Source organism: Mobula hypostoma, chromosome 14 (genome assembly GCF_963921235.1).
Source record: "Mobula hypostoma chromosome 14, sMobHyp1.1, whole genome shotgun sequence".
Classification (NCBI taxonomy): domain Eukaryota; kingdom Metazoa; phylum Chordata; class Chondrichthyes; order Myliobatiformes; family Myliobatidae; genus Mobula; species Mobula hypostoma.
In genome coordinates this window covers 44967302-44993297 of record NC_086110.1, presented here as the reverse complement: position 1 = coordinate 44993297, position 25996 = coordinate 44967302, and the positions used below count along the sequence as shown (strand labels likewise).

Genomic DNA, 25996 nt, shown 5'->3' with positions numbered 1-25996 from the left:
CAAAATAGCATGTGGATCAGATCTCTCAAACTTGATATTTTTTGTCAGGTCTCCTGATCTGCCAACTCCCTTGGTGATGGGTTGATGTGTGCACAGGTGAACCATCATAAGATATCCAATCACCATATTTCTTGAGTACAGTAGACTAGAGGCACACCAGTTGCTGTGAATTTGCCCACCAAAAAGTATGAGAGGGGAATGGTGTTCAAAAGCAGGTTTAATCCCTTTTCTTTAAATGATTGAAACTTTCAATATTAATTACTTTTACAAATTATAAAAATAAGCAATTAATGAATATTCCTTCCATCAGGAACATTCCAAGTCCTTAGAGACTTGACAGCTTATTGTTATATAGGGCAGTATTATATTGCACGTCCTTGCCACTGAGGGTTAGTACCCAAAAGTTCAGGTCACATGCTTTCAACATATTCACTGCAAACAATGGCAGCTTGCAGCTGAAATACCTTCTGTCATATTATCTGAGCTTGAATATACTGCATATTTATAATGCATCAAAACAGAATTGGGTACTTTTGCCTTAAAAACTGCAGTTCAAATGAACTAGCTCATCACAACATTCTTTCAGAAAATAAGATATGGAAATAATATGGTCTTGACATTGACAGCCACATCATGACAATCATCTGGAAACCTTTAAGCAATGTAACCATTTTCTGAGATGCTGGCTTTTCTGCCAAACCATCTAAACATGGATTGAAAAGCTCATCCTTGCCTGTAAATTATCACTGTAAAAAATGTTTATGGAAAACTTTTTCCATAGTCTTGTTCTTGAAATGCCATGTACCTAATAAACTGGCCACTGTGTGCATGTTTATGGTCTTCTGCTTCTGTAACCCAACCACTTTAAGGTTGTCCATGTTGTGCATTCAGAGATGCTCTTCCGCCCACTCAAAAAACACATGGTTATTTGAGTTACTGTCACCTTCCAGTCAGCTTGAACAAGTCTGGCGATTCTTCTCTGACCTCTCTCATTAACAAGGAATTTTCAAATACAGAACTGCCACTCACTGGAAGTTACTTATTGGGTTTTTTTTTTGCACTGTTCTCTGTGAACTCTGGAGACTGTTGTGCAGTTTCTGGGATACTCAAACCACCCTGTCTGGCACCAACAATCATTCCACATCAAAGTCACTCAGATCCCATTTCTTCCCCATCTTGATGCTTGGTCTGAACCTCTTGACAAAGCCTGCATGCTTTTGTGCACTGAGTAGCTGCCACATCTATCAGATCAGATATTTGCCTTAATTAGGTGTACAGGTCTACCTGATACAGTGACCACTGGGTGTATAGTGGTGAAGAGTGTCTAGTTTTTTTTTAATTATTAAAACAATCCTCTTTTCATCCCAAGCAAGACTACATTCCATACTAGGAGAATGAGCATGAAAACAAATCAGATGCACTGTGAAGATTATAAGTACACTGGCAACTTCCATAAAGAGGGCAAAATAAATCTCACAAACCCCAACACTGATAATATTGCAGCAAATCAAAAAGGTATCTCATTCAAATGTCGTTTTTGTTACAACCAAAACACCAGCCAAGATCTGGGTTGTAATTATAGCTACTACGCTATGCCAAATTGGTAAGTGGCAACTCAAGATTCATTATTCTTCAAATAGTAAACCTCTGAATTCAAGTGCTTTGTATCTTTAGCAACAAATAAAACAGGCTGCACAGAGGGAAATGTTTCAGGTCAAGAAACCCTTTATCTGGACTGAAAGATAGAAGGGAGTCAGCCAGTCAGTATAAAAAGGTGGAGGGAAGGGGTGGGGCAAGCAGGTAATAGGTGGATCCAGGTGAGGCAAGAAAGTCTGATCAGTAGCTGTCAGGACACTAAGCACTGAAGATGACAGGAAGATCGATCATGGAATTAAGGGAGGGAGATGGGACACAGCATCAGTGGAAGGGGTTAAAGTTGGAGAATTCAATGTTTGTGCCTCCAGGTTAAGGGCTCCACAAACTGAATGAGCTGCTCCTCTACTTTGTATTTAGCCTCGGCTTAGCTTTGGAGGAGGCAGAGGAGAGACATGTCATTATGGGAATGGGAAGAAGAATTAAAATGGCTGGCAACCAGGAGATAGAGATGGCAGTTGGAGTGAAGGCTTGTTCTTCAAGGAGTGCTTTATATTCTTACATGAGCTTTTCAAAGACTTGTAAAAATCTGCACTACTAGCAAACTAGTTGTAATGCTTACAGAAGTACAGAAAGAAGCAAATTAACATTGAAAACAATCCTACCAAATACAAATTTGTTGCATTAAAATTAATTAACATACCTACTTCCACCTTGGGAGTACAAATTTTTCAAAATACTACCTTATTTTAGCAGAGCAGAAAGGCAACAACAACTAAATCTATACATCTAGTTCTCTTGATGTATTGGTGAACTGCTACTGACTACAATTTCAGTCTTCATTTAGAATTACACTGGCTGGAATATGCCAAATATCTTTTGTCAATGTTCAAAATGTTACTGCAGAATTGGAATCAGGTTTATTATTACTAAGATATATTATTAATATACGTCATGAAATCTGTTGTTTTGCAGTAGCAGTACAGTGCAATACATAATATAACAAACGATAATAAAATATATTAAAGATAAATGAGTCGTGCAAAAAGAGAGCAAAAATAGTGAGGTAGTATTCATGGGTTTATTATCCGTTCAAAATTCTGATAGCTGAGGGGAAGAAGCTGTACTTTAAACATTGGGTGGTTGTCTTCCTGTATCTCCTCCTTGATGGCAGCAATGAGAAAAGGGCATGTTCTGGGTGGGGGAGGGTGGGGGGGGGGGAAAGGAGAAGGTCCTTATTGATGGATGTTACTTTTTTAAGGCATTGCCTTTTCAAGATGGTGCAGGTGGTGGGGAGGCTAGTGAACACAATGGATCTAGAGTTTAGAAACCTCTGCAGCTTTTACCGATCCCGTGCAATGGCCCCTCTATGCCAGACAGTGATACAACCAGGATGTTCTCTATTGTACATCTGTAGAAATTCACTAGTCTTTAGTGACATACTAAATCTCCCCAAACACTGAATGAAATCCAGCCTCTGATGTGCCTTCTTCATAACTGCATGTTTGGCCCAGGTTAGATATTTAGAGATGTTGACACCAAGGAACTTGAAAATTCTCACCCCTCAATAAAGACTCCAAACCTAATATTGCTTTTAAAAATGTCTTTTTAATGTTTTCTAATTTTCACATAAAAAGACTGAATTAGCAATTTCATATATATTACAGAAAGCCTAGTTCTACTTTTTGTAAATGAAGGATTCTATTAAATTGCTACCTTCAATGACTGCTAGACAGATGGCCAAGAACAATAGTGGTACACCAACTGTAGTTCATCTAACACTATCAGTAGACCAAAATCTGTGCCAACAGCATATAAATAATTCACATCTGCAGATGATACTTCAGGCACTCTCATCTACAACCTGTTCATGAATTCCAGAATTTTGTTACAAATTACATCATGAGTTGTGCTCTAAAGCAAAAACCATTTGCAGCATCTTTCTGTCAGACAATTCTTCAGTTTCAAATCATCTCAGTACAAGAAATAAGCACAAAACTGACCTGTAATCCTATAACAAAACAGAAACTGAACAAATTTATGAAGAAAAGCAACAAAATTATAACTGGCCAACTCTCAGAACAACTGACCTTGTTAAACTGTCAAATATTAATGGTCATTAAGTTATCAACTGAGCTGATAATTAATCATAGAAGCAATGAAGTAACATGCTAATAAAGCAATGCTGCACCATTACTTTTTCACATTAGAATCAAGACAGATTTTCTGCCTCTACTAGCAGTCTTACAGTTGAATCTTAATTTCATTTTATGGATTAGTGAACAGCCACTTTTAAAAAATTACCTTGCTTCAATAGGAAAGGTGATTATGGGATTGAAATCTTCAAACAGAATGGAATGCAGAAATTATTCATCAGAAATGCAAATAAAAGAAAAGTTAGACAAACTAAACAAGAGAACAGAAGGAACAATCATTTCTAGGTGGAAAACTGAAAAATGCAGAAAATGATGGACCAAATTTGGAACAATGCAGCAAACAGCTCATGAAAAGACAATTAAAACATTTTAAAAACTGGCAAGGCAAAAGTTGCGAGTTCATTTAGCCACAGATATAAAAAATATAATATTTAAATAGAATCATGTTCTAAAAAAGATCATCCATAATATAAATTAACTAAATTAACAGTGGCACATGAATGTAAAGTCTAAGCCAACATTCAAGATTTATCAATTTAATCATCAAGATTTGTTGCAATGATTTCACAGGAATTCACCTGTAGCTGTACAAATAAAATTATTACTACTGCCCCTAGCAGTTACCAGTTCCTTTTAAAATGGGTTTTGCCAGATTGCCCAAAAGCAGTTTTATCAATACCCAAAAGCAGTACACCTTTAGTTGCAATACAAAAATAATCAAAGTTTAAAAAAAAACTTCTGGCTGCTTGAAGGAGCTATCACCCACTGTCTTTAATGAACCTTCCCTGCTATTAATGAAAACCCAACGTTCCAAACTAATGTGCTCTGATTCTACTGTAAACTATTTTGGAGCCATTTAAGTAGAATAGTTAAAACAGGATTATACTGCATCAAACATCAAAGTTGCTGGTGAACGCAGCAGGCCAAGCAGCATCTATAGGAAGAGGCGCAGTCGACGTTTGAAACGTCGACTGCGCCTCTTCCTATAGATGCTGCTTGGCCTGCTGCGTTCACCAGCAACTTTGATGTATGTTGCTTGAATTTCCAGCATCTGCAGAATTCCTGTTGTTTATACTGCATCAGGAGCTTTAGTTTTACTGTAGCTTTTTTATTGAAAACAAAAATCAATAGAGCTGATTCTCTAATAATATCCATCTCACTTTTTAAGTACGGTGCTTGTAACTGGAAGCCAGGACATTAAAACATTTAGGGAAGGTGCAAACAAAAAGAACATTGCTTAAAAATAGGTAAAATAATTTAAAAGCATTTAAGCATAACCTCCAAGCATTAGTCACCATCAGACAATTTTGGACATGGCATCACCATTTTGACAATGAATTCTTATTACCACATTTATAATACTTCACCACATAACACTGTGATGTGAACTGGGTAATAGTAATCAAAAGCGCAGCAGAAGTACAACCTGCCTGTTCCTGCTTCATTGCCATTGGTTGTTGCAATTCATGGAATGAAAGATACTGGGTGTCCCAAGATTTCCAACAGTTAGTTGATAAGTTTCTCAAAGATTAATTATGTTCAAGATAAATTGATAAATTGTTTTTTAATCGTCACATGTACCAAGGATCAGTGAAAAGCTTGTGCAAACAGTCCACGTAGATCAATCCATTACAACAGTGTTGAGTGCCTCACTGGACCCCCGCAGTTCACGTACCGTCCCAACCGTTCAACAGACGACGCCATTGCCATCACCCTCCACCTGGCCCCAACCCACCTGGACAAAAAAGACACGTACGTTCGAATGCTGTTCATAGACTTCAGTTCAGCATTCAACACAATCATTCCTCAGAAACTGACTGGGAAGCTGAGCCTACTGGGCCTGAACACCTCCCTCTGCAACTGGATCCTAGACTTCCTAACTTCTAGTCAGTCCGGATTGGAAGCAGCATCTCCAACACCATCACACTGAGCACGGGGGTTCCCCAGGGCTGTGTGCTCAGTCCACTGCTGTTCACTCTGCTGACCCATGACTGTGTGGCAACACACAGCTTGAACCACACCATCGAGTTCGCCGATGACACGACCGTGGTGGGTCTCATCAGCAAGAACGATGAGTCAGCATAGAGAGGAGGTGCAGCGGCTAACAGACTGGTGCAGAGTCAACAACCTGTCTCTGAATGTGAACAAAACAAAAGAGATGATTGTTGACTTCAGGAGGACACGGAGCGACCACTCTCTGCTAAACATCGACGACTCCTTTGTAGAGATCGTTAAGAGCACCAAATTTCTTGGTGTCCACCTGGTGGAGAATCTCACCTGGTCCCTCAACACCAGCTCTATAGCCAAGAAAGCACAGCAGCGTCTCTACTTTCTGCTAAGGCTGAGAAAAATCCATTTCCTCACCAGATTCTACAGAGGTTGTATTGAGAGCATCCTGAGCAGCTGCATCACAGCTTGGTTCGGAAATTGCACCATCTCGGATCACAAGACCCTGCAGCAGATAGTGAGGTCAGCTGAGCAGATCATCGGGGTCTCTCTTCCCGCCATCACAGACATGACATTTACACCACACGCTGCATCCGCAAAGCAAACAGCATTATAAAGGACCCTACGCACCCCTCATATAAACTCTTCTCCCTCCTGCTATCTGGCAAAAGGCACTGAAGCAATCAGGCTCTCACAACCAGACTATGTAACAGTTTCTTCCCCCAAGCCATCACACGCCTCAATACCCAGAGCCTGGCTTGACACCAACCTACTATATACCCTCTACTGTGCCTACTGTCTTGTTTATTATTTATTATTATTTATTGTAGTGCTTGCACTGTTTTGTGCACTTTATGCAGTCCTGGATAGGTCTGTAGTCTAGTGTAGTTTTTGTGTTTTTTCTTACGTAGTTCAGTGTAGTTTTTGTATTGTTTAATGTAGCACCATGGTCCTGGAAAACATTGTCTCATTTTTACTATGTCCTGTACCAGCAGTTATGGTTGAAATGACAATAGAAAGTGACTTGACTTGACAGGACAAACTAAAACAACAACAGAGTGTAAAATAAAGCACTACAGCACAGAGAAAGCACAATGTAAATAGACGGTAAGGTGCAAGGTCACAATGTGGTAGATCATGAGGCCAAGAATTTATCTTGTGGATAGAAGCTGTCCTTGAGCCTGGCTGTATGTGAATTCAGGCTTTTGTAATTTCCACCCCTCCAACCCCCATTGGGCAGATGAGGCAAGGCAGGGAGAAGAGAAAATGTCTAGTGTGGGGTGGATCTTGGATAACCCTTTACTGACACAGTAAAAAGTGCTGGGTGCATGCAAGGAAGACTGGTTTTATGATGTACTGAGCGGTGGTCACAACTTTTCTGCTGGTCACAGGCAGAGCAGCTGCCATACCATGCCACAATGCATCCAGAGTATGCATCAATAAAACTGGGGAGGGTCAAAAGGGTCCTGCTAAAAAAATTTTACCCCCTGAAGTAGAGGCGCTAGTGTGACTTCCTGGATGTGGCATCTAAGTGATTGGATCAGGATAGACTATTGATGTTCACTCCAAGGAGCATGAAACGCTCAACCTCCTTGAGCTCAGCACCATTAGGAGCAGAAGATACAGTCCTTGTGGGTAGAGTTAAGAAACTACAAAGGGGAAAAAACCTTGATGGGAGGCCTGCAAACGAAAGCAAGGATGAAGGTTAAAATACACCAGGATCTTAAAAAAAAGGCATGTAAAAAGGGCAAAGTTCAAAGTCAAATTTAACATACATGTCACCACATACAACCCTGAGATTCTTTTTCTGCAGGCATACTTAGCAAATCTATAGAACAGTACAGGTGTCCCCTGCTTTTCGAACATTCGCTTTATGACACCTCACTGTTACGAAAAAAGGCAGCGTGCACCCCAACAGCCAAGCTCCTCCCCCGGAACTGCATTCTAGCCGCCATTGCTTAAACACGTGCTTTATCTCAATTTATTTTGTGCATCCGTTAGCAAGATGAGTTCGAAGGTATCAGAAAAGCCTAAAAGAGCTCGGAAGGGTGTTACACTTAACTAAAACTAGACATAAGTAAGCGTTTCGATCATGGTGAGCGAAGTAAGGACATTGTCCGTGCGTTGAACTTGCCTGCATCCACCATTTGCACTATTTATGCAGAGAGAGAGAGAATCTTGAAAGCTGCCGATGTTACTATTGGTTCTGCTCATAACAAAGTGTTCTCTCTTAGTCAGCATCCAATAATGGATAAAATGGAAAGTCTATTGCTTGAGTGGATTGGTGGGTGTACAAAGCATGGTGTTCCGTTAAGTTATCTTATACTTAAGGAGAAATCAGTCAGTCTTTTTAATAAGCTGAAACAGAAAGCACTGGACAATGGTGATAAAAGTGTTGTGAAAGTGGAATTTAAAGGTAGTCATGGGTGGTTTGATCGGTTTCTGAAGTGAGGGCAGCGTCATAGTTTAACGTTTACCGGAGAAAGTGCTTCGGCTGATACTGAAGCTGCTGAAAAGTTCCCAGCAGAACTGAAGAAAATAATTACAGAAGGTGGTTATTCGTGTAAGCAAGTGTTTAACTGTAACGAAACTGCAATTTATTGGAAAAAATTGCCGAGCAAGACATTTCGATAACAGAAAAGCAGGCTAAGGGACACAAGGCATCGAAGGACAGGTTTACCCTAATGCCTATTATTAATACCACTGGTGATGCTGTCCTTAAGCCTCTACTAGTGTACCATTTAGAAAATCCGAGGGCACTTAAAGGCGTTGATAAGAAAACACTTCCCGCTGTGTTCCGTTCACATCCAAGCAGTTGGAATACCCAAGTGAACTTTTCTGAGTACATGAATGAATACGTTAGTCCTTTTGTTGAAAAATACTGTAGAGAAAATAACCTCGATAATAGGCATCTTGTGATTGTCGATAATTGTGCTGCTCATCCACCTGACATTACCGAGTATGGCAGTAACATTTGTGTTGTGTTCTTACTGCTGAATACGACATTGTTACTGCAGCTGTGCGACCAAGGCCTAATAGCCACAATTAAGGCTTACTATACGCAAAATGTGATGCGTTTTACTGTAAGTACCACTGACAGACAGGGCAACTCCGAAGCATCTTAGTGAGAGATCTGGAAAGACTACAATATAAAATTGGCAATCGCCAGCTTTGGAGATGCTCTCGAAAGGCTAACAGTCTCGATGAGAAATGGCGTTTGGAGGAAACTATGTCCCGAAGCAGTAAACGATTTTGAAGGCTTCGAACCATCAACAATAAATACAGCAATAGTGAGTTTCACTGAGGAGGCTGGGTCTGTGGAAGTTAACGAAGATGATGTTGAAGAAGTTTTGGCATCCATGACTAAGAACTGACAGATGAAGAGCTGATACAATTGCAGTGGAAAGGATAACAATCGAAACCGAACGCAGTAACGAATGGCCCAAAAGTGAAGTCATCCAGGAACTGAACATGAAGCAACTGCGTGAGATTTTCACTGCGATTGACAACGCTGCAATGATTGCAGAAAAGTATGACTTTAATTTTGAAAGGTTACATAGGTTTAGGGCAGGTTTGCAGGATGTTTTGAGTGCTTACAAAGAACTGTATGATAGCAAAATGCACGAGGTTAAGCAATCAAGCATACTGTCGTTTTTCAAGCCTTCCACATCAGCCACAGCAGACGACGAACCTCAACTTTCAACATCAAGGCAGGCAGACATAGAAGAAGGTGACCTGCCTGCCCTGATGGAAACAGACCATGATGAAATGACACCCCAGTCTCCTGTACCTCCCACCACCTCAACCTCCAACGACTCAGCCTAACACACTATCATCAGTGTGCTTGCTGTCTTCCCCATTCCGGTAAGTGAAACTACACTGTACATACATTATTTCTACTTTATATAGGCTGTGTATTTTTATGTGTTATTTGGTATGATTTGGCAGCTTCATAGCTTAAAGGTTACTGGAGAGAGTGTTTCTGCCGAGAGCACTTGCGTGAGATTTTCGCTGCTCTGGACAGTGCTTCAATGATTGCAGAAAAGTATTTCTATTTGACATAGGCTGTGTATTTATCATATCATTCCTGCTTTTACTATATGTTACTGTTATTTTAGGTTTTGTGTGTTATTTGGCATGATTTCATAGGTTATTTTTTGGGCCTGGGAATGCTCAAAAAATTTTCCTATATTAATAAATGGTAATTGCTTATTCACTTTACGACATTCCGAGTTATGAACTGTTTCATAGGAACGCTCTACCTTCGGATAGCGGGGAAACCTGTACCTGTAAACATCAAGAACTGTTAACTGTAAACAAACTGCGCAAATGCAGTTATAAATAAATAGCAATAAATAATGAGCATGAAGTAACAATACAAGTCCTTAAATGAATGTCGCCATATCCCCTTTTGTTCAACAGCCTGATGGTTGAGGGGTAGGAACTGTTCTTGAACCTGCTGGTGCGAGTCCTAAGGCACTTTCACCTTCTACAGCAGCAGCAAGAAACGAGCATAGCCTGGGTGGTGAGGATCTTTGATGATGGATGCTGTTTTTCTACAGTAATGTTTCATGTGGATCTGCTCAATAGTTGGGTTTTACCTGTGATGTACTGAGCTGAATCCACTACCTTTTGGAGAATTTTCTGTTCAAGGTATTGGTGTTCCCATACCAGGCCATAATGCAGCCAATCAGCACACACTCCACCAAGCACCTATAGAAGTTTGCCAAAGTTTTCAATGACATGTCAACCTTCCGCAGACTCCTGAGGATGCAGAGGCGCTGTCGTGCTTTCTCTGTACTTATATGATGGGTCCAGAGCTGGTCCTCTGAGATAGTTACTCCCAGGAATTTAAAGTTACTGACCCTCTCTACCTCTGATCCTCCAATGATTACAGGCTCATGGACCTCTGGTTTCCCTCTTCTGAAGTCAATATTCACTTCCTTCGTCTTATTGACAGAGTGAGAGATTGTTGTTATTACAAAACTCAGCCAAGTTTCCAATCTCCATCCTGTATGCTGATTCATTGCTCCCTTTGATATAGCACACAACAATGGCATTGTCAACAAACTTGTAAATAGTGTTGGAGCTGTACAGGTGTCCCCAGCTTTTCGAACATTCGCTTTACGAAACCTCATTGTTACGAAAGACCTACATTAGTTACCTGTTTTCACTAACAGAAAGTGTTTTCACTGTTACGAAAAAAGGCAGCACGCGAAAAAAGCAGCCACTCCTCCCCCGGATTCGGAACGGCATTCTAGTCAGCATTGCTTAAACACGTGAGCATCCTTTTGCAAGATGAGTTCTAAGGTATTGGAAAAGCCTAAAAGAGCTCATAAGGGTGTTACACTTACCGTAAAACTAGACATAATTAAGCATTTCGATCGTGGTGAACGAGGTAAGGAAAAAGTGAGTTTGGCTTGTGGAAGTTTATGAAGATGATGTTGAAGAGGTTTTAGCATCCCATGACCAAGAACTGATAGATGAAGAGCTGATGCAATTGGAAGAGGAAAGGATAACAATCAAAACCGAATGCAGAAGCGAACAGACCGAAAGTGAAGTCGTCCAGGAACTGAACGCGAAGCAGCTGCGTGAGATTTTCGTTGCAATGATAAAGTACGGCTTTAATTTTGAAAGGGTACGTAGGTTTAGGGCATATTTGCAAGATGGTTTGAGTCCTTACAAAGAACCGAATGATAGAAAAATGCGCGAGGCTAAGTAGGCAAGCAAGCCTTCCACATCAGCTACGGCAGATGACGAACCTTGACCTTCAACATCAAGGCAGGCAGAGATAGAAGAAAATGACCTGCCTGCCCTGATGGAAACAGACAACGATGAGATGACACCCCAGTGTTCCGCCACCCCAACCCCCAGGCCATGGACAGATACTCATTCGCGGAGAATGCAGCGGTAGCCAGGAGGCAACCAGCACATCTTCAAGAAAAAAAAGCCGAAATAAACAAGCTAATTAATTAGGTGCCGCCCAGCACATAAGTGTTGGCCCAGATCAGAGGCGATTGCCGATTGCTTCGCCTCTGATCTGGGCCGACATTTACGTGCCAGGCAGCACCTAATTAATTAGCTTGTTTATTTCAGCTTTTTTCTTAAAGATGTGCTGGGTACATCCTGGCTACTGCTGTACCACTGCATTCTTCACGGATCGGTATTGGTCGGTGGCCTGGAGGGTGGGGACCACTGCACCACCCCAACCTCCGACGACATAGCCTAACACACCATCATCAGTGTGCTCAGCGCTGTCTTCCCAATTCCGGTAAATGATACTACACTGTACATACATTATTTCTATTTTATATAGGCTGTGTATTTTTATGCGTTATTTGGTATGATTTGGCAGCTTCATAGCTTAAAGGTTACGGGAGAGAGTGTTTTTGCTGACAGCGCTTGTGCCGTGTTTTTGCCGAGAGCGCTTGCTCTGTGTTTCTGCCAAGCGCGCTTGCATGAGATCTTCGCTACGGAGAACATTGCGGCAATGATTGTAGAGAAGTATTTCTACTTTATATAGGCTGTGTATTTATCATATCATTCCTGCTTTTACTATATGTTACTGTTATTTAGGTTTTATCTGTTACTTGGCATGATCTGGTAGGTTATTTTTGGGTCTGAAAACGCTCACAAATTTTTCCCAGATAAATAAATGGTAATTGCTTCTTCGCTTTACGACATTCCGGCTTACGAACCATTTCATAGGAACGCTCTACCTTCGGATGGCGGGGGAAACCTGTACTTAGCCCACAGTCATAGGTGTAAAGGTTGTAAAAGAGGGGGCTAAGCATACAGCCTCGTGGTGCACCTGTGCTGATAGAGATTGTGGAGAGAATACTGTTGCCAATCTGAATTGACTGGGGGTCTGCAAGTGAGGAAATCCAAGATCCAATTGCACAAGGAGATATTGAGGCCTGGGTCTTGGAGTCTACTGATTAGTTTTTGAGGGGACATACACAAAATGCATTGGGAAGTGCTGCAGGGTTATCATTTCATGCGCAAGTTGACTTGGAAATATAACAACTGATTCTTCATTAACATGATGTAAATCCTGGAACCCTTAACCCAACACTTCACCAGAAATACTGAACGTTAATTGAGCAGAGGTTGAGGGGCAATGTGACAGTTATAAAATTATGAGACATATAGAGATATGCTGGGTGACAATGTCACATAGTAAAAGACATAGCTTTATGGTGAGAAGGGAATTGTTTGAAGGAGATAGGCAAGGCAAGTTTTGTCTTACACAGAATGGTACCTGCCTGGAATGCATTGCCAGGGAAGGAGGTGGAAGTAGATATGATAGCAACAAATTTAAAAGGCATTTAGTCAGGTGGGATGGAAGGATATAGACCATGTGCAGATGGATGGATGGTATTAGTGTAAATAGGCACCACAGTTGACTATGTACCAAGGCACTTATTGCTATGCTGTACTGTTCAATGCTTTATAAGAGAGTACCCAAAGAAGTCAACATAATTGTCACAATCACATAATCAATAATGTTGTAGGATATTAAGCAAAGGACTTACAAAAAAATTTGATCACCCTCACCATCTTCAACCTTCAGAAAGCAACTTTGAATCGTGCACAGATGTTCTGAATTCTATGCAATGATGTCATGAATAGGTTAAGCATTCAATGGTGTTTCATATTTATGTTGTCACTATAACAGATTTTTTTGGTGTCTATTGCTTCACAATTAAGTTTGCTTCAAACTTGGCTCTAACACACTTCTCTAATTTATTGTACAAGAAATATCAGCAACTTGTCACTTGCAACATTAATATTTCAGATAAGGGCAAATTGTGTCCCTTTAGCAACTTAGTGAGGATGCTTCCTGTGACCCATTGTGCCTCTTCTTACCAAAGGGAGCTACTTCCTGGATCCAGATCTACAATTTTGTGGCTAATCTTTCAATCAATTTAAAAAGGGGATGAGAGTGCTGTTTGGTAGCTTCAAAACATTAAAACTGATTCAAAGAAAAAACAAGAGAGCCGGGAATGAAAGTCTAATTCTGTTCTTTACTTTAAGCAAGGCACCACGTACCATGCAGTAGCATTATGATGTATGAAATTCACATTTTTTAAAAATCATAACCATAATTATATAAACAACAAAGAATGCTTAATTAAGCAATATATTTACAAGTAACACACACAAAATGTTGAAGGAACTCAGCAAGTCAGGCAGCATCTATGGAAATGAATAAACAGTCAACATTCCTGAATTTTAAATGCACAGCACAGTCAATTTTTAAATTGTCATATTCAAGCCAAAAGACTTAATTGCTGTGGAGGCTTACTCTTCTGGGATAACACCTTTCTTGGCAAGCGAGATCACTCTGCTTGGCAGGTGGGACTTGTGGTTGTGAAACAATATCTCTCGGAGGAGGCTCTGTGGCCTCCTCTGCGGTGGTTACAGGAGTTGACCGAGACTGCAGGAAGTGGCTCCGACAGCGGTAGCCACTTTTCTTCGTTAACAATTGACTCTGCTTAACTGATTGATGTGTTGTATTCAGACGATATCAGATGTAAGCTCCACTGTGATGGAGAGTGGTCCAGTTTTGTCCTTAATCTATCCAAGTATCCACTTTGATCACCTCCGTAGTCTCCTGCCAGGACCGTTTGTCCAGGAGTAAAACATCAAACTTCCTTGTTTGACGAGCCCTCAATTTGTTTCAGCTGTTTGTCCTGCATACTCCTTCTAAGATTGGGTTTGAGGAAATCCAAGTGTTAACACAAGGAATGATCCAGGAACAGCATACCCAGTGAGTGTTAGTTGTGAAGTGTGCTGCGTTACAAAATGCAAGGAAGAAATTGGCGAGCTTTTGATTCAGTGTCAGTGTCGTGTATTCCGTTGTCATTGATTGCAGTGCATTTTTTTTTTACTCTGGACAAATTTTTCCACAAAGTGGGTGGCATGGTGCAGATGTAATATGTCTTATTCCATTCATTTTTTAAGAATGACTGAAAATGCTCCGCCACAAACTATAGTCCATTGTCACTGATTAGGTGTTATGGAACACCAGTCCTTGTGAAGAGGCTTCTCAACACATGATCAGTTGTGATGGAGGCTGCTGGGAACACTTCTGGCCCCTTTGTAGCCACATTCACTACTACCAAGAAATTTGTGCCCATGAATGATCCCACAAAATCCACATGAATCCTCTGCCAGGGCAATGCAGGAATGGAGAGATACTGCTCTTGGCATCTTTTGGACATGTTGGCATCTTGCACAGTGCACGGCAAGCTGCTCGATCTGATCTATCCCAGGCCTCCAGACAAAATTTCGAGCTAACATTTTCCATATTAACCACACCTAAATGATCAGCATGTAGCTCCTTCAACACTTTCACTCTCAGCTTGGATGGTACAACAACTCTCAATCACCACATAAGGCAATGCTTGTCTGGGGCAAGTTCATCATGGCACTGGTAAAAAAAAATAGGCAACTGGAGTTTCTGCTGTACATTCCAGCCATTTTGGATGGCCTTGTAGACCTGAGAGAGTGTGGGGTCTTTTTTTGGTTTCTCTTGGAATCATCCCTGCCATAATAAGGAAATTTTCGATTTGTGTTAAGGAATATACGTCAAAAGCAGTCATCTTTTGCAAATTTTTTTCTTTTCCAAGGGTAAACTGAACAATCCATCAGCATTTCCATGATCAGTCGTCCTCTTGAATTAAATTCAGTAATTGTGCACTCCGAGGAACAGAGTCCATCTCTGCATTTGTGCTACTGCTGTTAGTGGAACACCTTTTTGTGGATTGGAAATGGACACCGGTGGCTGATGACCAGTAAAGAGGGTAAACTTGCTCCCATATAAGTACTGGATAAAATGTTTTGTACCCCAAACCCAGCATCAAGGCCTCTGTCAATCTGTGTGCAACTTTTCTCTGCAGGGGTAAGGGAACGCGATGCAAAGGTGGTGGGCTGTTCACTTCCATCACTTTTAACCTGTGACATGACTGCACCTGTACCATAAAGCGAGGTGTCACAGGCAAACTCTATTGGACAATGTGGATTATAACGTGCAAGCAGAGTGCCTGATGTCACCATATCCTTTGCCTTTTGGAAAGCCACCTCACTGCCCATTGCCATTTCTTCCCAATCTGTAGTAATGAGTTCAAGGGGTGGAGCACAGTAGCCAGGTTAGGCAGGAACCTAATATAGTAGTTGACAAATCCTGAAAAGGACCACAATTGTGACACATCCTTTGACTTGGGCCATCCACCACTCTTGAATTATCTCAGCATGCTTGTGTAATCTTTGTGCACCAATAAGTGATGCTTGGTTTAAAGAATTCACACTTGCTGTATTATGCTCAGAGCTCATAATTTTCTAATCTTGACAATTTGAAGATGTTCCTTGTCCTCATTACCAATAACAATGTCATCCAGGTAACACTCAGTGTCTGTGCAGCCTAAATGGAGAAAAATTTGAAACTCTGAGGTGAAAAGGTCTTGGGAGCCTTCGTATAGGATTCTTTAAGGATTAATTTGCAGGTTAAGTCAGTAAGACCATAAGATATAGGAGCAGTAGGCCATTCAGCCCATCAAGTCTGCTCCACCATTCAATCATGGGCTGATCCAATTCTTCCAGTTATCTCCACTCCCCTGCCTCCTCTCCATACCCTTTGATGCCCTGGCTAATCAAGAACCTATCTATCTCTACCTTAAATATAGCCAATGACTTGGCCTCCACAGCTGCTCGTGGCAACAAATTCCACAGACTTACCACCCACTGACTAAAGTAAGTTCTCCGCATCTCTGTTCCAAATGGATGTCCTTCAATCCTGAAGTCGACTCCCCTACCATGGGAAATTACTTTGCCATATCTAATCTGTTCAGGCCTTTTAATATTCAGAATGTTTCTATGAGATGCCCCCTCATTCTCCTAAACTCCAGGAAATACAGCCCAAGAGCTGCCAGATGTTCCTCATGTGGTAACCCTTTCATTCCTGGAATCATTCTCATAGTGAGGAAGGCATTTTGAGAATTAGAATATAAAAGCAATGATGTACTGTTAAGGCTTTATAAGGCATTGGTGAAGCCTCACTTGGAGTATCCTGAGCAGTTCTGGGCCCCTTATCCAAGAAAGGATGTGCTGACATTCGAGAGAGTTCAAAGGAGGTTCACGAAAATGATTCCAGGAATGAAAGGCTTATCATAAGAGGAGCATTTGATGGCTCTGGGCCTTTACTCATTGGAATTCAGAAGAATAAGTGGGGGGGGGGGAATCTCATTGAAACATGAAAGGCCTCAATAGAGGAGATGTGGAGAGGATCTTTCCTATGGTGTGGGAGTCTAAGACCAGAGCGCTCAGCCTCAGAATAGAGGGACATCCATTTAGAATGGAGATTAAGAGTTCTTTAGCCAGAGAGATGAATCTGTGGAATTCATTACCACAGGTGGCTGTGGAGGCCAAGTCATTGGATATATTTAAGACAGAGATAGATAGATTCTTGATTCGTCAGGATGTGAACGGAAACTGGGAGAAGGCAGGAGATTAGGGCTGAGGGGGAAATGGATCAACCATGATGAAATGGCAGAGTAGACTCAGTAGGCCTAATGGCTTAATTCTGTTCCTATATCTTATGGTCTTGAAGAACCTGGCCCATACTTTTTTGCCAGAGTGCAGGCGCAGTTACCACTCCAAATACAAGCACGTTACAGTGAAAAAGCTCTTTGTATTTATGGTGAGCAACATTTTGGACTCCATCAATCTTCATTTGTAGGTAGGCCTCATTTAAGTTTTGCAAAGATATTCTCTATCCTGCACCAAGGGTATCGATTTACTTTCAGTACTGAGTTGATGGTGATCTTAAAATCACCACAGATCCCGACAGTCACATTCTTCTCGGCTACTAGGACCACTGGCATTGCTCATGGGCTCAACTAACATTGGAAAGAATTCCTTCAGCCTCCATGTGAACCAGCTGACTGGCTATTTTATCACAGATGGGATAAAGAACCAGACGGGCTTTGCAAAACTTGAGTGCAGCATTTTCATTAACACTATTTTACCCTTGATATGTTTGAGTTTTCCATTGCCGTCGTTGAACAGTGCTGTGGCATCATCCAGTACATTTACTAATTCACTTTCAGTTGGCTCTTTTGTAGGGGATGTGGCATGCAAACAGTGGATGGCTCTTCAATCAAGTTGTGGTTGTCTCAGCCAAATACAAGCCCAATGCAGCTTGATGGTTGCCGTATTTCACTATCACGAACATCATTCCCACAGGAGTCATCTATTCTCCAGGACTAATTCTTAACTGGATATCTGCAGGCTTCAGTTTAAAATCTTTAATATGCCATTCAAACTAATTTTGAGGAATGACTGAAACAGCCAAATCAAATTCCATTTTTATTAATCTGCCATTCATTTCTGATGTAAGTGTTATTGCTTGTCCATTGTTACCTTCTATTGTCCATTTTCACATTGTAAATCTCAAGGATAGCCAGTCTTGTGTCACTCTCATCATTATCAGATTTTCATCAACAACATACAGATTAGTGCTCTTATTGAAACTGTAACTTTACTTTTAGCTTTTTCTTTTCCCTGGGCAGTCCATTTATTTTTATCTGCCCAACACGCTCTTTGTATGTGTCCTCCTTTGTTGCATTTTCTGCAAGCTTCAACTTTAAATCTATATTGCTCTGCTGTATGTGAGCCCCTGCCACAACAGTAACACAATTTGTTCAGCCAGACATGCTGTTTTGTTCATGCTCACTTTTATTCCTGACTGCAACTCTAATGTGTCTTTCTGCTGTTTCCATTGATACAATTTCAACTGCTCTTTTAAATGGAAGTTGTGCTTCAGTTAGGAGCTGTTTTTGAATGCTTTCTTGTAAGATTCCACAAACTAAACTCCCTCTGTACATCATTAAGCCCATCATTGAAATGACGATGCTCAGAAAATCTCTTCATTTCTGCCACAAATGGTCTCCCCTTCCTTTTGATTCCACTTATGAAACCTAAAGTGTTCTGCAATCAACAATGGCTTCAGTTCTAAATGTTCCTGCATTACTTTGACAATATCAGCAAGCTCATTTCAGCTGGTTGGAGCAGTTAAACTTCAAAGCAAACTATATGCCTTTAACCCCAATGCACTCAGCAAAATTGGAACTTGTTTATCATCGGCTATTTAATTTGCTATAAAATACTGTTCAATTAGCTCAGTATACATGAGCCAGTTACCTGCTGAGCAATCAGATGTATCCATTTTTCCAACATAACCAGCCACTTCTGTTCTTTTATTTTTAATGATTATCATAACCTGGTACTCACTGTTTATGAACCCGCAAATTCTTCCATTTACTGCCTTTTTAAAGAAAAATTCAACCGTCTCTGTACGTGCTACACTGTTTTTTTTAAACTCAAACATCTCAGTGTGCTTCAACCTCAAAGGAGAAACAAAAATGCCGGGAGTGCGAGTTGAACTCAGTTCTTTACTTTAAGCGAGACACCACACATCATATGAAAGCATCATGACACATGCAATCCATGTATTTTTACATAACATGATAATGAATTACATAAAGAAAGCTTAATCAAAAAATAAATTTACAAGATTACTCAAACATTACTGAATATTAAATAAACAATAAGATCTCGACTGGTTCTCCATTAATTTCCTCTAACATAATTCTTTACAAATATGTCTCCTATTTATTCGTAACACCAGCAAGGAAAAGGACTTCCCTGGATTCAAAATCTACCCTAGCCATTGTCAATACACTGTAGCTCCAACCACTTTCAGAACAATATGCAGCAATTCATCAAATTTAGTATAACATCTTTTAACACTAAGTCTGGACACCCTTGAGGCAAATTGAGTCATCAACAAATGCAAAGACACTGGGTGAACGAGAGTACTTCCATTGAAATATTCCCTTATAATTTCTGATGCCATTAAAAGAGGCTTTTCTGGTAATAGGGAAAGAGAGGGAATCTAGAATGAGATTATATTGGTGATGATCTGAGATGTGCAAAAATTAACTCATCCAGCTGCCAATGGATACGATTCTGAAATCCAAATTAATTGTAGAAAAATAAATGTAAATCCTGCTAATTTTGCAAATCACCCAATGGGGCAAACTCTCAACAAAATACAGACCAATTCATGTCACCCTTCACTTTGACCCTCAATATTAAGTTACAGGAGATGATGTAAAATCCACATAACCGAGGGAAATGCCCAAATTAGTACCATTTACATTAAAATCTTGACACTATTTGAATCAGAATCAGGTTCATCTTCAAGAGACAGACCCTAAATAAGGCAGCATCCATCATTAAGCTTCCTCAAATTCCAGGACAAGCCTTCTTTTCAATACTACCATCAAAGAGGAGGTATAGAAGCCAAGACCCACAGACAAGAATTTGCCCTCATGCAAAGTCCATGATCACTTTATCATTTTCTTTTTGCTTTGCACTATTTACTTATTTTGTAACTTAGAGTAATTTTGTCTTTGCATTGTACCACAGCCACAAAACAACAAATTACACATCATTTAAGACTATGTTAATAAACCTAACCATAAAGTTCATTCCAAAATGAAAATTAGGAAAATTTTCAAATTCTTCTGTAGACAGTTGAGGGATAAATGTGGCTATAGCTTTAACTGGTTGTTAGACATGACGCAGCACCAATTTGCTTTCAAATATCCTAGGAAATTTTCCAAATTAGATATCAACATTACTGGGTGCACTGTCATTCACAGAAAAACTATGGAAGGACTCTTCCTCATATAATTTTATTCCGAAAATCTTAGTACTTACTGATTCCATAGTTCTCCACCACGGCATTTGTTTGCTCCAATAATGGAATGCACCAGCTTTGATGACAGTGGTCTGAAATGATATTGGGGAAAACTTAGTTAGAAGGGAAATCTAATTAGTTATGGTAAAAAAAAAATCAAGTTCAAACAGTTAAAATTGTATATACCACTCAACACATGTTTGAAAAACAAAGCATTATTCCTTGTTACCACTTCAATGAAGTAAAATCTTTACATCTGAGTTCAAGATTAAAACTGCATGAAAAGCAGTGGAATTTTTTTTTTAAATGTATCTCAACACATCACATGAAATGTAACCACATTATCCGATAAACCACAAGTTCAAACAGTTAAAATTGTATATACCACTCAACACATGTTTGAAAAACAAAGCATTATTCCTTGTTACCACTTCAATGAAGTAAAATCTTTACATCTGAGTTCAAGATTAAAACTGCATGAAAAGCAGTGGAATTTTTTTTTTAAATGTATCTCAACACATCACATGAAATGTAACCACATTATCCGATAAACCACAAGTATATGAACTGGCAAGTCTTGCCATAACAACAACTATTACTCAGGTTCACAAGAAGCTCTGCTCTCAATGTGGTTTTCCTATCCTGAGTTTCCTCTAGTTTTCAAATGCTGACATTGGCTAAATGTGGTTTTTCAATAGTGAACTCAGCTTCCCATATCAATGATTCTCCATTTGTTAAGAAAAAATATACATTCAACAATTGATATCAGCAGAGCTGCACCCAACTCTACGAATAACTGTGCTTTTATAGTTAAAAAAAGGTCAACCCTCTCAATATGTGAACTGCCTTATAGGAATTTTGTGTAAACATCTTCTTCCTCAAAATATACTCAAGCATTTCACTATGCATAATTGGCCTCCAATTTTTGTTTCGAATCCCATGCCTTGACATTAGGATATTTTAAGTTGATGACTCAAACTATGATTCCAGTTGAAAGCAAGTATCGAGGAATCATTCTGCATCTTCACAAGCAAACTAGAGTCTGCATCCAACTAGAATCATCATTTGCTCCAATGTTGGTCTTTCATCATATCCATAGTTTGTTTCACCTTGTGCTTCATTACTGTCCATTTTGATTTTTGCCAACAATTCTGATTGTAATGTTATACAACTGAAGATTGAAAACAAGAATTATAGACTGTGCAAGGATAATAAACAAGAAAAGTTTAAAATTTTATGAACTAGAAAAATGGTCAAATGATATTTCACTAAATTATTTAACTAAGACTAGGATAATATTTCATGCTGCTTTAAATTGCAGCAAAATCAAAACATCTCACGAAAGTTAGCAAATAAAACAACTTCATGAAAGTTATGGCACAAGTCAGAAATAAACTATCAACTAAGAAATACAGAATCAAACAAATTAAAAATACAGTAAATTCTGGGAATCTGGCGATAAACAGAAATGCTGAAGACATACACAATAAAAAGCATCTGTGGAGAAAGTGTTTGCATTTTGGGTCAATAACTTAATGATACAGATAGATTCCTGTCTAAATTGCTGAGTATGCACAAATATTAGGACATTCACAATGTAAACAAAGCTTGAATATTAGAAGAATAATAGTGTTCTTGGAATTCTGTCACTTTGGAACCTGCCTACCCTGCCATCAACTTTGAGATGTCAAAGTTTGATGACAGTGACACTCACTTCCTAGTGGCCAAACTAATTACAGGGTCTTCCAATGAACTTAAAGTTCCTGACTTCAAGACTCTTAGGGAAATGTGGTGTGTAGAAACTAGGCCCAACAATGTCCCAAAGACTGAAACAAAACTTAAGAGAAAAATCAGATGAGAACTTGCTGGCACTAAATTATAACATGGGACAAAACCTACCTTGGTGATGGCGAAAATTTTTTAAAGTGGGACCAGCCTGGAGAAATCCATATTGATAATGCTTACTGCAGATCTGAGTTGAGTCTTAATCTAATCAACATGCTTCAGGTCAGTGACTATAAATTTAAAATTTTTTAAAGTGAACACTTGCTTTTGACTACTAAACTGCTAGATTAAACAACAAACAAATCATTTCTTCTCTTTCACAACCACACATGTGCATAGACAAGATATTTCACATTTATCGAGAACTGTAAGTTTTAAGTTTATGTCAGCATCAATTATTATGAGAGGAGTTTTATTTATAAATTAAGCTAATAAGCTAATAGGACAATTATGTTCCATTGCAGGCTCACCTTATAACACAAGGCCCAATTAACTAATATAACTAATAAGTAAAAAAAAACTACAGTTATCCCTCTTCTTTGATTAATGGCTTTCAGAGAGATGGGGATGGAGAGAAATAGTAGCTTCAGCCCAGAATTAAATTTCCAGTATCCTCAACAGTAAAAGCGGTCATGAAATGATTGACCTTTACAGCACAAGCAAGCCATGCATTCTCCTAGCTCTCCAAAAGTCATCTTTTTTTCCCCATTTCCCAGCAGACTGTGCTCTTATCACTTATCCATTCTAAAAATAATCAAAGACTGTTTGTATCATAGTTCCAAACAGGATAACCCACATTTCTACATATCTGATCCTTTCTTTAAGTTAAGAACTCAAACTTGTGCCCCACCAAATTGTCAGCTGAATGTGTAGAAGTATTTTCACCCTTATTATTTATACTAACAAATCATCTTGGCTTTGGCAAAATCTATCAGTTCTGGGTTTTACATTACTGTGCAAACGCCTTAGGACAGGGGTCCCCAACCTTTTTTTGCACCACTGACCAGTTTAATATTGACAATATTCTTGCGGACCGGCCAATGGGGGTGGGGGGTGTTAATCACAACCAGAATATAGGTGAAACTATAAGTCACTTATAAGGGGTTAATAATACACTTAATTTCGTTTCTAAAAGGGTTTATCTAACGAATTTAATATTAAACACACAACGCATATTTTCCTCCCCTGAATATAGTGATAATTCAATTATAAGTCACTTATAAGTCAATAGCATCATAACATTTTAAGTAACGTTTGGATATTAAACACACAGCACATATTTTCGTCGTATGAACATATAAAATCATTGCAACACACCAATATCGGTGAATCAGTGGGAGCCCTGGGCTTGTTTCCCTGCAACAAGATGGTCCTATCGAGGGGTGATGGGAGACAGCGATACTCGAAGGGGGTTCCTTATGTACAGTCTATTCCGCAATTTGGTTTTCGTTGTATTCACTGCAGAAAACCCTGCTTCGCAGAGATATGATGTTGGAAATGGAAGCAATGTTTTCAGTGCTTTCGTGGCTATCTCAGGATATTCAGCCTTGACTTTGATCTGGAATGCCAGTAGAGATGTTATGTCAAACATACTTTTCAGCCCACCGTCATTTGCAAGCTCGAGGAGTTGATCTTCTTCCCGTGCTGACATGAATGATTCACCAAAAACAATCACAAATGGGTCACAGACTCATTCCTTTGCATGTCTTGGGTCACTTGCGGTTGGGAAGTAATGCTCGAATTCTGCCGACAGCGAAGTTAGGTGATCGCGCACCAGATGTGCGAAAAATGGTGCAGCCTCAGTCTCTCCCCAAATCCCAGTTAATGTCGGGAACAAGTCAAATATGCCCCTGTCCACTCGCCATCCCCACAGTTCCAGTTTGGCTTTGAAAGCAGACACTATCTGCCAACTTGAAGACAGTTGTCGTTCTCCCCTGAAGTGGCAAATTGAGTTCATTGAGCAGTTTGAAGATGTCACACAGATAGCCACTAAGTACAACGCTCTCAGAGCAACAACATTTGTGGAGGTGGCTGCTCTTAGCACTTGCTTCTGTTCCGCTTGTTCACATTTTTTCCTCTCAAAAAACTCAGCGGGTTTGTCTTTAAGTGCAGGGTGCTTGGACTCAAGGTGCCGAAGCAGTTTTGAGGACTTCATTACCTCATTAGACAGCTTGTCTCCACATATCACACACAGGGGGCTTGGAGTGTGCGAGTCAGCAATCGCAATAAAGCCATATTTTATATACGACTCATCCTATTTTCTGTTGAGGGAAGCTTTTTTTTGCAGTCTCTGCCTCAGCTGTCTCTGCGTTATCATCGTTAGGCCTTTTACGTCCTCTTCCACCTCTTCCAAAGAAACTCTCAAGCGACGTTTGTTTTTTACTCATAGTGACTGATGACCTCGCGTGGGTAATGACCTTGAGTACGTTCAAGTTCAACAGTGGACGTGACAGGGAATGAGGAAAGGTGCAGCTGACTCATATCGCTTCATACCGCCAAATAATATCATTTCCTCGTGGCCCAGTAGCACATGCTTTGCGGCCCGGTGGTTGGGGACCACTGCCTTAGGACACATAGCTAGGGTGCCTGAGACTTCTGCACAGTACTGTATTTGGTAATATGAAGTGGAGTGGAGTGGAGAGCAAGTTTGTAAATCTGACAGGAGCAAAGGATGTTTAGAATGGCGAGGATGGAGCACTGTGAGGAGTGTGGGACAGATGGCAGAGAAGAAGTGCCAGGGTGGGGAGGTGTGGGTGCAGTCACACCCAATTCTGAGACAACAGGCAAGATAATCTGATTCCTAACAATTGGTTTACTGATCATCACAGAATGTCCCTCTGGTGCTTCCTGCTCCCTCCCCCCTCCCCTCTCCGTTCCCCTTTTCCCAACCACGATTCCCCTCTCCTTACTCCTTCTTACTTTCAGTCCACAAAAGAGACCATATCAGAATCAGGTTTATCATCACTCACATACGCCATGAAATTTGTTGTTTTTTCATGGCAGCAGTATAGTGCAATATGTGAAATTACTACAATACTGTGCAAAGATCTCAGGCACCCTAAGCTTACGCAAAGGAGCCCGATTTCATCTAAAATGTTCTCTTTAATCTTATTAATGATTTTCTTCACCACAGCCGTGACATTCTTACTGAAGTCAGCAACCCAATATTTGACACATCATGAGCCAATCAATGGCATGTATAGACAGCAGTACCATTTTAATCTATATGTGCCCCTTCCTAAAAAAAAACATATCTAAACAAGAGCTCATATTAAAGTGAGGGCATCATTCAGATTAACAGTACAACTTTTAAGTTCTCAATGGTTTCAAATATAAATTCCTAATACAACATATTCACACAGAAAACCACTTTCCCTATGAAAAGAAAACATGTTGTACAGATCTGTAATGTGACACTCGCGATTTATTGGGAGTGAAGTCTGATAGGCATTAACTCTCTTGCATTAAATCTCCTTGACATTTGGGTATTTAAAACTATTAAAATACTCCAAGCAATTGAAATTTCAAGAGCAAAATTTAAAACATCAAAATATTACGAAACTGTTTGAAACAAAGGAAAAATATTTCCGGTAGCGCTCATGGAGTGAAGTCGCGTTCTTGACTCGCTCCATTACCTCTGAGTTTTTTCTCTCTATGGTCAGCTATACTTTAATTAACTATTAAGGCATCAACGGAGAAAATTAAAAAAAGGCAATTAAGATGTTGAGGATGAAAGTTGATCCAGATA

The 25996-nt window shown here is 39.9% G+C and overlaps 1 protein-coding gene across 1 annotated transcript in view; it reads right to left on the bottom strand.

The window, feature by feature from the left end:
- Positions 1-25996, bottom strand: part of ankrd11 (ankyrin repeat domain 11) — a 187501-nt gene that overhangs the window by 115191 nt on the left and 46314 nt on the right. The window contains exon 2 of the mRNA XM_063067044.1: positions 20484-20555. The gene's annotated coding sequence lies outside the window, so the exon portion shown is untranslated. The remainder of the gene's footprint in view (positions 1-20483; positions 20556-25996) is intronic.